Below are 12,947 nucleotides of genomic sequence, written 5' to 3' on the forward strand. Positions count from 1 at the left end.
AAACTACCTTCCTTTCCAGCTCAATGATACTTTTAATAGGAGGGCGGGTGAACTGTTTAAAATCATATTAAGCTACCTTGTGCAAACAAATGAGTTTGTACTGCAATTCCTTCTGATTTTCAGTAATATTTACTCTTTCCTCTAAGTTTGTCATTTGTGTGGTTGAAGGCTCCAATTTGTTTTCAACAATCTCCTCAACATCCACACATTGTCTATCTCCCAACTGACTGAATCCAATAAAAGCTTCCTTTAATAGAGTCTTCTTGACTCATAGGTGTGGGGGAAGCTGACCTAGCTGCAGCATCAGGACTCTGACGCAATTTGGGCAGCTGTGGTTTGGGGTTTGACAGACTTCAGTGTGGCCTCCTTTGTTTTGGTACAGGTGGTTGAAAATTCAGAAGCTTACAGAGCATTACACTACAGCCCCATGTCAATCTGCAACTTGTGTTTAGTTTTAGCTAGATACACAGTGAGCTATATTCAGTTTCAGTGCAGCACTCCACACAAACACAGCCATTCAGGCTCCAGTCGAGCTCCACCTCCACCCACCACTCCCAGTTTTCAGCATGTCACATTCCAAATCTAAAAATGTCAATGCAACATAAGGTCATGTTATTGCACAGTGCACTTTGCTCCTTCCAAGAGCTAGTGCATCTTCAAAAATACTTTAAGTATAAAAGCAAGAGTGGTTTACAGTGAATTTCTGAGTGGGAGTATTTTCTTCAAGAATATTATAAGGAGGACAAAATATATGAAACTGTTCTACATTTGGTAAAATTTACACCAAATGTACTTTTATTTAATAGTTCAATATCAGTACTCAATTCCTTTTTTTTAATTGAGAATTTGTACTTTCCTTAAACACCCATACCACACTACTTTCCATTAATTCTGTCTCCCTCGTGCCTAGAAATACTGAAGCCATTTGCTTAATATAGTTTCTGCAGTGCTACTGTGAAATACAATCCATTGGTTTCAATATTAGTCGTGCTGTACAGTAATTAGAATTTAGATCAATTTCTGTGATTTCCTCCTTCACCTAGATCTTTAAATCAAAAGCTGGATAAAAATTTCAGGCACTACATGATTGTACTGGATTAAGCCCCTGACTTTCTGTGTTGCATGTCAGAAAGATTGTTTTTGTTTCCCCCCCTTCCAAAGGAACAGCACAAAGATGGAAATGGTGTAGTCAAAAAAAAATTCTTTGAGACTGTGGTCATATTTCCAGCTACTGACAAGTCACAAAAGTAAGAAGGGTAACTGCATCAGACATTCCCTGGGATGTAAATAACGTATATGGTTGCATCCTAAGTGAAATTGCTGCATCGTATTTTAAAAAGGTTAGATGACCCAGTCCATATTTACTGAATATCCATCAGTTTCTTGGGAAGCATAATTTGGAGGGGGAAAAAAGCAAGCAATGTAGATTAAAGCAGAGGAATGTTGGTTTTGCTCTGTAATTTAAACAAAAATTAAAAAATGGATTCTGCTTTAACAGGAGGTAAACCCTATGAAATTCCATTTTTGTTTTTAACATATTCTGTACCTCAGATACCAACCAGAAAAAGCCAATATAATGTTCTAATCTTCCTGTGCTGTATGACTATCAATACACATTTAGATACACCACTAAAAAGCCAACAAAACATGAATGCCATTCAGTGACAAATTAAAACAAAATCAAAACCAGAACTACGCATTTTCATCTAAATGCATACAATCCCCACAAGGCAAATAAAGTTCCTGTAGATCACACCCTGACTGCGAAACCATTATATCTGTATACAATCTGCTAATATCATAAGATTTTATTCAGAATATTTCAGTGGCTCTGAAAAGCTACTTGGAAATTGCACACACTCTAAATATGCGAAGGTGTTGATTTATTTCCTTCATATTGTTCACTTCGGTATCTGGGCGTGCACAGACCTAACTGAAAGCTTGGCAGGAGGTGTTAGCAGACTATTCAAACTTCCTGTAATGTGTGGGTGAACAGTGAAGTTTTCCCACCATGGTGATGGCTATATTTCAGGGAAGGCACTAGGAATTCTGGGGATATAGTTCAGCTCATGTTTGCGAGCTGCAGTGTTGATGCCAGAGTCCCAGGTTCAAATCTGGTTAGGAAAAAACTTAATGTAGGGTTAATCATCAGTGTACATGCTCAAGTCCTGGGTTCTCAAACCCAGGGACTGCTAACTCAAGTTTCACTAACCCCAGTCTTACACTGCTGATAGACATACCCTAAAAAGCATCTCTATAGCTAACCTGTTGCAGGAATTAAATGAAATAGGTCACAGGCTACTACAGTAAACTTCCGATAATCCGGCACCTTTAGGACCTAGGGGGTGCCGGATTATCAGATATACCGGACTATCAGAAGGGGGGGCTATGAGGGGTCTGGGGTGGGGGGATGCTACCCCAGACCCTCTCATAGCCCTCCCTTCTGATAGGGACTCCTGGGGCAGAGCAGACTGATTCAGCCGCTGCTGGTCAGTTTCAGCAGCGGCTGAATCGGGGACACCTGTAGCACAGCAGCTGGAGTGCTGCCGGGTTGGTCCGGTAGCGCTGACCCTTGGCGCAGCGAGACCAACTCGGCAGCACCCCAGCTGCTCTTGGGGACGCCTGGGGCAGAGCAGCTGGGGTGCTGACGGGTTGGTCCCGCAGCGCTGCTCCTCGGCGCTACTGGACCAACCCGGCAGCACCTCAGCTGCTCTGCCCCAGGTGTCCCCAGGTCAGCCGGTGCAGAAACTGATCAGCGGCTGACTCCAGGAAGCTGGGGCAGAGCAGCTCTGTCTCGGGCTTCCTGGAGTCAGCCGCTGGTCAATTTCAGCAGAGGCTGAATCCAGGACAGCTGGGGTGCTGCCGGGTTGGTCCCGCAGCCCCAAGGGGCAGCGCTACTGGACCTACCCAGCAGCACTCCAGCTGTTCTGCCCCCTGCTTCCCGGATTCAGCGCTGGTCAGTTTTAGCAGCGGCTGAATCGGGGAAGCTGGGGGCAGAGCAGCTCCAATGGTCCCGCTGCCCGGAGCACTTCCGGGTTCCTGATGGTGCTGGACCATCAAGAGTGCCGGACCGTCAGATGCCGGACCATCGGGGTTTTACTGTACTCAGTTTCTATAGTGACTGTGGGCCATGTGCACCACAATTCATGTAAGTATAGTAACTATACATACTGCACAAGAAAGTTAGATGTTCCTCTACTCCCTCCAGTGTTTCTACTGATTTGCTGACATATGCAGCACCAACACACCGCTTCTACATTGGGAGCCTAATGTATATATGCAACCTCACCTAATATTTGGCTGAATTTTCCTTTGGTTTATATTAATCCCATTACTTCTACTTAAATCATGCTTATTATGATAGTCTATTTTTTTTCCAAAATAGAGCTGTATGAAGAACTGATTTTCAATATGGTAGCTAAATTGAAATAACACAAACAAAAATGTGTTTTTTCTTGCTGAAAAGAAAAACTAAAAAAAAATTGTTTTGAAACAAAAAAAGTTTCAGTTACATCTGTGGGATATTTTTACCCTATTTTAAATTCTGTAGTTTAATTTAATTAAATCTAGAAACAAAACAAAAAAAAAGTAAAATATGTTTTTCTTAGGAAATGTCTTGAGTTTGCCCCCACACTTTTCTTTTAAGCCAAAACTATTCACCAAATTCAGACAGTTTTGGTCAATCCTAATGTGTATTTTTCCTGTGATTAAATTATTCAGTGAAATAATTTCAGATCCCCAATGCAAATCACACACAGTTTCATTAATACTAAATAAGGATATAAAAACCCATTTAATCAGTGAATCGGTTAAACATTATGTTTACTCAATTAACCACTTAACTGGGATCTTGAGAGTAGAGGGTCACTCTGGCCAGGCCTGCCACACCACAGGCGGATCCAGCCAGGCTGGGCCGGCCATGGGCAGGGGCTGCTCCTGCTGGACTAGAGCGCTCCACCTGGCCAGTTAACCGCTTAAAGCAAATGAAAACTTTTTCCAGGTATGATTCAAGTCTAGAAGTCCAAACCTAGAGCTATATCAAAGCTGATGACACTTTCTTAATTAAAAAAGAAAAAAAGAAGCTGTATCATAACCAGAGTACAGGCAGTCCCCGGGTTACGTACAAGATAGGGACTGTAGGTTTGTTCTTAAGTTGAATCTGTATGTAAGTCGGAACTGGCATCCAGATTCAGCCGCTGCTGAAACTGATCAGTTTCAACAGCGGCTGAATCTGGACGCCATTTCTGACTTACATACAGATTCAACTTAAGAACCCCAGGCATCCCCAAGTCAGCTGCTGCTGAAACTGATCAGCGGCTGATTCCAGGAAGCCGGGGCACGGGCTTCCTGTAGTCAGCCACTGGTCAGTTTCAGCAGCGGCTGACTTGGGGACGCCTGGGGCAGAGCAGCTGGGGTGCTGCTGGGTTGGTCCAGTAGTGCCGCCGCTCCTCGGCGCTACTGGACCAACCCAGCACCCAAGCTGCTCTGCCCCAGGCGTCCTGATTCAGCCGCTGCTGAAACTGACCAGCAGTGGCTGAATCAGGACACCTGGGGCAGAGCAGCTGGGGTGCTGCCGGGTTGGTCCCGTAGTGCCCAGAGCGGCGCTACGGGACCAACCGGCAGCGCCCCAGCTGCTGTACCACAGGCATCCGGAGCAAAGCAGCGGAGTACGGGGGCAGCGGGACAGGCCAGACGCGCCGTGGCTGTCCTGCTGCCCTCGGGCTCCATGGCTTTGCTCTGCTTTGCTCCCCGTCCCCCTGGTCTGCAGACCAGGGGGACAGGGAGCAAAGCGGCGGAACACGCGGGCGGAACAAAGCGGCGGAACACGCGGGCAGCGGACAGCCCAGACGCGTCTGGGCTGTCAACTGCCCGCGTGCTCCGCGGCTTTGCTCTGCTTTGCTCCCCGTCCCCCTGGTCTACAGACCAGGGGGACGGGGAGCAAAGCAGAGCAAAGCCGTGGAGCACGCGGGCGGAGGAACACGCGGGGGACGGGGAGCAAAGCAGAGCAAGGCCGCGGAGCAGACCAGGGGGACGGGGAGCAAAGCAGAGCAAAGCCGCGGAGCACGCGGGCAGCGGACAGCCCAGACGCGTCTGGGCTGTCCGCTGCCTGCATGTTCCGCCGCTTTGCTCCCCGTCCCCCTGGTCTGCAGACCAGGGGGACGGGGAGCAAAGCAGAGCAAAGCCATGGAGTCTGCAGACCAGGGGGACGGGGAGCAAAGCAGAGCAAAGCCGTGGAGCACACAGGCAGTGGACAGCCCAGACGCGTCTGGGCTGTCCGCTGCCCGCGTGTTCCGCCACTTTGCTTTCTCTCCCTGGTCTGCTGGAGACCAGGGAGAGGGAGGGCCTCGTTCGTAACTGTGGATCCGACATAAGTCGGATCCGCGTAACTCGGGGACTGCCTGTAGTTAGCAAAACTTTCAGGGCGCTCATCTGCCAGCTAACCTTTGACTTCTGAAAAGGAAAGAAACAAACAAAAGTTAACCATACATAACTGAAGCACAGAAGGCTGCTAAATCAGTTGTAAACCCTGGCAAATATCTTCTGTCAGGAAGACTTCAGCAAGAGCAGCTCTAAACATCAACATTCGGCCCACTGGGAAAATGCAAGAAATGGAGAGGTAGAGAAAACAGTAAGCCATACAACTAAGATCAACAACTGAGAATAAAAAAAATAGTACATTTAAATTTTTGGTTCTAATGAGGGGCAATATGCACTTTGGAGAAAGGGTTAATATTCTGAAATAAACTAACCTAAGGGAACAGACTGAACCCTGCGAGGATTGGTGCGCTTACACTACAGTTGAATTTGACCCCAAAATATTCAATTTTGATTAGCTTACTCAGTGCTGTCTTATATGTAACTCCTGCCTGATAAAATAACTGCCACAACTTTGGATATAGTTAACACAAAACCATTAAAGTATATAAATTATGCAAGAGTATGATAATGATTTTCTGGTACTGTACATTCAAGGACCACTCAGTGCAAATCTGAAGAAAGCATACAAAGAGGGTTTTAAGTCACCAGTCCAATCCCATCTGGTTCCTGGCATATATTTGAGAAGCCCGAGATCTGCTTGGATTTATAATGCTGCCAAAGGCTCCCAAGTGGCCACAACAGCCAATCAGCTAAAAGTAAGGGAGCCCAAACTACCCCCTGTTCTGTTGCCACGCTTCCTACATTGGTAATCAGCAAGAATAGTGATGTATGAAATACTACAATTGCTCTATGCCAGCCACAGAGTTCCTTTACTGCAACCATATCTACAATATTTATTGTTTTGCAAAGAGGAGTAGCAGCACAATTGGAGAAGTGAGGCTCATATATGTATAGTAATACATATTGGGTATGTCATAAAAATTGAAGGTGTTGAGAAGCTACTAGGTGCAGCATGAAATTCTGAGATCAGCTAAAGAAGCCTGAAAAGGCATTAGTTGGAGCAGCTCAAACCACACTGTGTGTAAGCAGTTTGTGCAACCGATTATTTCATGTGTGTCATATCTTTCCAGCCCCATCACACCTGACTTTTTACAACTGTCTTCAGAGAGGAGTATTCCTTCAACTAACACATTGATAACATAGAATTATAGGCACACAAAAGAATGCAAATTGTACTGACTCAAACACATTTTGTTTTGCTAAACTTACATGAATAAAACCCCACATTTTTGCAGTTGAACATCCTGAAGAGTATCGAGCATGTTTAAGGGTAGCCGTAGCCTCTTGTTACAAGACTGGGTTCTTCACTCCAGTGTAAAGCAGCGATAATGTAGCTGAAATAAAACCGAGGTAAGTGAGAGGAGAGGGACTCTTCCCCATGCTCTTCACATACCTGTTACTATCACACAGCTGCTCTGATGTCGTTTACTGTTTCCTGTGTAGTACAAACTGCATACCACTTCCCCTATAGAAAAAGTAGCCTGACTTGTTCTTCATTGACAATGGAAACACTGTCATATTTTCCACTAGCCATGCTTGAAACCATTACTGAACTAACCTTCATTAATTTTTCCACAACATTTTGTAGAAATGTCAGGAAACAGCTGCACCAGAAGGATGAACTGTCCTTATCACCAGTGCTTTGTTAGATAACTTTACATTTTTTCTTTTAAAACTCTAATTCCATGTTTTTGTTCTTCTTTTAAGATGCAGATACACAGGTCTCTTTTCAACAGTAAAGGACTGTTTTTGGAAGTGCACACACATTTTATGAATGGCAGAAGAGTTTGTAGAGTTTGGAGCTGAATATTTCTAGGAAAAGACTGCTTCCTGCAGACTGCTCAGCTGTGGCTTTCTTGGATGAAGCTCAATGAAGTTCAGGACTTGAAGTCAAATTACATTTGCCAGCAAACAAGCTGAAATTCACTGCACATGTGCGTGCATGCACACGCCTGCACACACACACACACACACACACACACACGCAAAATCTACTGTAAAACATGTTGCTTTTTCTTTCTCTCTTTCCCCCTCCTATTTTATCTTCCTTGCCATTACCTCTTTATTTGAGCTTTATCATGTCTCCCAACCTATCTAACAATGCATTGTACATTTTTGGCAAGAACAAATGGAACAGTCCTCTTCATAATACCAACTATGCAATCACTGAGAATCTACAAAGCATCAGTAGAAAATTGAGTGAAGTCATGCGAAGATAGCTGCTAACTTGGATCTGAGATTCCTGGCCAGTTCAAACATTTGCAGGCTCTGAACTAGTTGGCAAACTATCAGTGAGTTGGGGAAGAAAAACATCATATGGTTTTCCCTAGTACTGTATACTGGTATTGATCCATTTTTAAAGGTAAGTGTACAAACTTTCCAAGACTACCATGACACATGGGATTACTAAATCATGTCAGAAAAGTTATTGGATACAAAACTCTTTCTTTAAAATTGTAATCTTGTTGAAATGCTTGATAATAATATTTGCTACATTATTGTATTGTACAGGTTACAGGTAATAGCAGTCATATGTAAATGTAACTGATGGATTTTAAACTATTATAATGTATCTCATATATGCCTTGAAGCTGTGGACCTCTGAACCTGTAACCTTAGGATATTTTCACAGGAGATTCATAATTTTCTAGCATATACAACAGTGTATCAGTATATATAAATAGGTACATATGTGTTGTTAGGGTTTTGTAAAATTAATCCCATCAGGTGTGTCTAATATTTAGTAATCTCGTTAATCTTTTCAGGAATAAAATCAAAATCATTTGGTTTTTTGCCCAAATGATAAAATGTAGATGAGAGAACTTTACCTAGCACTTGAGAGAGAACATTTTATCTAGATAGTATAAATGAACAGCTCTCACTGTTCACCACAAAACGTATTTTTGTTTGTTCATTTGTTGATTTCTCTTAATCCATTTTCAAAGAAGTGTACACTGGAGAATATGATGCAGAGACAGCTCTATTAGTTCCCTTACTCAGTGCTGAGTAGCTCCATGCGTTTTTTCACTGACTTCAGCACATGCAAAGTTATCAGAATGTGCCCCAGAACTTCTAAGACAGGAAAACTAATTAGTTAATTAGTACAACATCCCCTCCTCCCCCCAACAAACCAAACCAACAAAATTTACCACATTTGCTTATATGGTAGTATTTGCAGTACTCTGTTTTGTAAGTCTAGGTATTTGAAATGCTGCTCCAAAACCCTAGTTTTCGAAAGCATCAATAAAATGTCACAATACAGTATTGAATTTTTCCTTCAGAATATCTTTATCTGTCTCTGTTCTAATTTGAAAGCACTAGGTCACTGTGCCAAAGGATTTCAGAGACTGGATCCATCCAATATACAGAATGTCAGTGCACACATCTGACCAGTTGTAATGCCCAGACCCATCTATCACACACCTGTCCATTGCCACACAATGGAAGTAGAAAATACAAATATTTTATAATGACAGAGATGAAGCTAACTCATTAGGGTTCATTAAACGAGTCTGTATTTTTTTGTCATTGGATGAAATAATTCCGTGAAGAAAAAATACTGTACAAATGCAGTCATGTATCTCACAGCAATAACCCCACTGATATTGCTTCTTACAAACATTAAGAAAGAGCCTCAAGTACATTAAACATATGAAAGGTACATACATTTTCTTTCAGATCTTTCAGTTAACTTAGTTCCTGTGCAGACTGCTGTATTGACAACCTTAGAGAACAGTGTCCTCTATTTATTCAAAGAACTGACGTAGCACAGGATGTGACAGAACAAGCTTCCCCATGCTGCTCTGCCAGCATGCCTCAGGCCCAGTCTGGAGTGTGAGAGAGTAGTTTGGTTTTCATGCCCATTCAGTACTTGGCCTTCTTGTTGAGACTGACAACTTGCGTCAACTGTGGTGCCAAAGAAGAGTTCAGCCACACTAGGAAAGGGTTAGTCATTTCATTGCATGGGAGCGCTCACTCCCCAAACAGCTCTCCCATTTACCTCACCTCAGAATAACCCCGCCTCCTCATGCTTCAGAGAGTGCTGTTCTCCTATCCTAGATATTGAGGAAGCCAGCAAAATCCATTGTTCTATTAATTCATTCCATTGTTTTCTGGGGGAAGAGGAGGAACCCTGCATGCCCCCTGCAGTATTGGCTAGGAAAACATCAACTGCTGCCCTGTGGTAAACCCCAAGTTCCAATTCACTCAGCTTGGGCTCATGCCAATACGGGGAGAATGAAGCTGACCTGCTGTCAGTTGTAATGCCCAGACCCATCAGAACAGCTGGCAATCTTTGTTGGGACCAGGACCCAAAGGGGAGATCCCTTGAGTTGCTAAAGCTTTGTCCCTTGAGCACTGTGAGCTATATCTGGGCAAAGTATGAAAAAAATGCTTTAGGATCAGAATGGTAGCATTTGATATCCATTTTGCATTCACTTCAGACACATGTAAATGACAGAATGTGTCAGGCAGCAAAGAATCAGGCTCAGCAGCCTCACAAGAATGCTTAGATAGAAAACAGTACCCATATCCTCCACACCACACAACACCAGAGCCTTAAGATCAAACCAACATTTCTGGTTCTCCCAGATGGGACATCCATCACTTTCAAGAGTATATCATAGGCTGCAGGCTTGGTAGCATTGTATTCACCTTTTTTGAGGGAAGATGTGCTTTCCTAGGTCCCCTGAACCATCACTAAAGTAAGACTGCAAGATCTGGCACATACAGTAGGCAAGGCTGGGTTCGGTGTTAATGGGAATATTTTTATAACTCACACACCATGTTTACTATGTTACAGTTATTAAGTATTTGCTTTACTATCATTAGCAAACAGGATAACAATACATATTACTACTGTACCAACTGCATAGCTGTAAATACCTTAACTGAGAGCATCTATTCTAAAATTCAGTCGCGCCAACAACAACAACAAAAGAGCAAAGTATGCCATTATCAGCCAACTCATTTATCAAAGAGAGTTTTCAAGACACGAGAGAGCTACAGCAGTAAGGGCCTCAATTCACAGAAGTGCCATAAAGTCACTGGAAAGATTTATGTAACAAACCTCATTTCAACCCTCACCCCAAAACATCATTAGCTCTATTTGCTGTTCACATTCTGCCCTGTTGTTGCTCTTTCTCCGTGCTACTGAAGTGACTCAGAACACAGACAGGACTCTATTCTTTAGAAAAGAATTCCATTTATTTTGATTTCATTTTTATTATGAGCACTTTCCCAACTGCTACTGCTCTCTGACCTTTTGGAACATTGGGCAGGGACAAGAGAATAGGTAACATAGTTTGGGTTCTTTTTTCTAAGGTAATTCCACAGGCCCTCTTGATGAGATAATGTGTTATCCCATGCTAGGAATGTTAAATACAAATAGATTAACTAATCGAATAGTCGATGGGATTTCCATCAACTAATCAATTAGTCTATAAGGGCGCCTCTGCCTTTGAACTGTAGCAAGAGCCCTGCTAGCCTCTTGCTACAGTTCAAAAGCAGAAGCCCCGCAGTTACTATATGAGAATTTCAGTTTTCATTTTTAAAGCATGTTTCTAGCTCTCATAGCTGCAGAGAAGAATCCTGGAAATTGAACTCATCTGACTGCACCTTATAAGCACAAAACCCAAAAGGCACATAGAAAGAACCCAACATTGATTATTGTCAAATATCATTATTTTTAAGATAAGGTCATGATTTTTTAGAAGGACAGATTCAGACTTAAATGCTTGGAAATGAGTATACTGATAAGAACTTAAACATTATTTTTCATAGTCTTAGACTTATAACAACATTGAAAATAATTTAAAATGCATTTCATAAAGGACATGATTTTTTTCAGACAGAATTAGTCCATAATACTCTGAACCACTGACTGTCCACCCTAATGGGTAATTCCAAAGAATTGCAGGGAGTCACTGTGTAGAGAACACTGAGCAATAAGAGTTCTTTTATCAAGAGTTCCTTTACCTAGGACAATGTCAAAAACAGAGCATTGTAAGGCTACATCTACACTACAAGGTTATTTCAAAATAATAACTCCTGAAATAACTAGTTTGAAATAAGCTTATTCCTCTTCACAAGCAGGAGTCATTATCTGAAAGTAACAGGTATGGTAGTATGGACACTCGCCTTGTTATTTCAAAATAAGGAGAGTTATTTCGAAATAACTCCCCAGTGTAGACATGCTCTAAGTGCTCAATGAATTAAAGGGATATCATCAGTTTATAATGTGATTAATTTAAAAATGAATTATAGGCATTTTCAAGCCCTGAGTGTCCCTGCCAGTTTTTGTGATTTTACAATCACACTGTATGATTTATTTAAACAAAACAAAACAAAAACAGAAAAAACCTGTCCCCAGATACATAGAGGAAAGTAGCTGGCTGAGCATACCAGCAAAGTGCTGCCAAATGCACAACAGCATTATTTCAGAATAAAATCAGTTATTCCGAAATAACAAAGAGTGTGCCTTTACTGCAAGCCTTTATTTTGAAATAATGTTGAGCTGGAGGACTTTTACTCCAAATCATGGTAATCCTCATTTTATGAGGAGTAAGGGAATAGTGTTCTTCCTTCAACTTCCTGAGGCATAGACAGCGCCAAAAGCCGAATTCAGCTATTTCGACTTCAGCTATGCAATTGACGTAACTGAAGTTGTGTAGTTTATTCCAACTTTAGCCCTGCTGGATAGACGCACCCTAAGTCAACGAATTCCAAAAACAGAGCAAGTATTTTTTCTTTAACCTCTTTCAGTTCTAGCAACAGCTGGTATTAGTTATAACAAAATTATGTGAAATATTTAGACAGGACACAGTGTAATTTGTAAGTGTTGTGAGTGATAAGCTATAAAAACTTATAAATTATAAAGCTTGGAAATATTCACCCAGATTGTACAGTTAGGCCTGTGAGTCTTTTGTTATTTTTCTCTTACCTGATAATGACGTGAAAGGTGCAAGTGAATAATGATTCCAATCAAGGCAATTTGGTTCACTACTCCAGAAAATATGGCTCTTTATGATCGTCTTAACCTATTAAGAAAACACATTTGGAAAAAAAAGATTTTAAAAACTATGGAAAAGCTACTCTGTTTTATTTAGTAACTTAATGGCGTTGTTATGTTGGCTTTATAAATAAATACAACCACTACAATGAGTCAGTCACTGCCACTGTTTACAACATATATATTTTTTTTCATGTGAGTAATATAGTATAAGCAATTTTTCTACTGAGTTACATTAAACATGGAAAAATTCTTCAATACTGAAGACATTTGATATATGGGACCAACAGGTACATAGATGGATGCATTTTCAAACACAGGCACCCAAACTGAACCTGCAAAATCTACAGTAGCCAGCAGTACATGCACATTCTATGTCTGGCGGGATTCTGTACCACTGCTCATGTGCAGAGTTCATGTCCCTTGCAGACTTATTTGCTTCCATATAGAAAAAATAAATTTCTGACAGGGAAGCAAAGGGAAGCTGCAAGAGCAGTCA

General features: G+C 42.0%; 1 protein-coding gene across 6 annotated transcripts in view; it reads right to left on the reverse strand.

The window, feature by feature from the left end:
- Positions 1-12,947, reverse strand: part of HIVEP2 (HIVEP zinc finger 2) — a 178,141-nt gene that overhangs the window by 61,432 nt on the left and 103,762 nt on the right. For 5 of the 6 annotated variants that reach the window (XM_075924325.1, XM_006128792.4, XM_075924322.1 and 2 more), the window contains exon 2: positions 12,380-12,476. The gene's annotated coding sequence lies outside the window, so the exon portion shown is untranslated. The other variant, XM_075924324.1, reaches the window with a different exon arrangement.

The sequence above is a fragment of the Pelodiscus sinensis genome, chromosome 3 (genome assembly GCF_049634645.1).
Source record: "Pelodiscus sinensis isolate JC-2024 chromosome 3, ASM4963464v1, whole genome shotgun sequence".
Taxonomy (NCBI): domain Eukaryota; kingdom Metazoa; phylum Chordata; order Testudines; family Trionychidae; genus Pelodiscus; species Pelodiscus sinensis.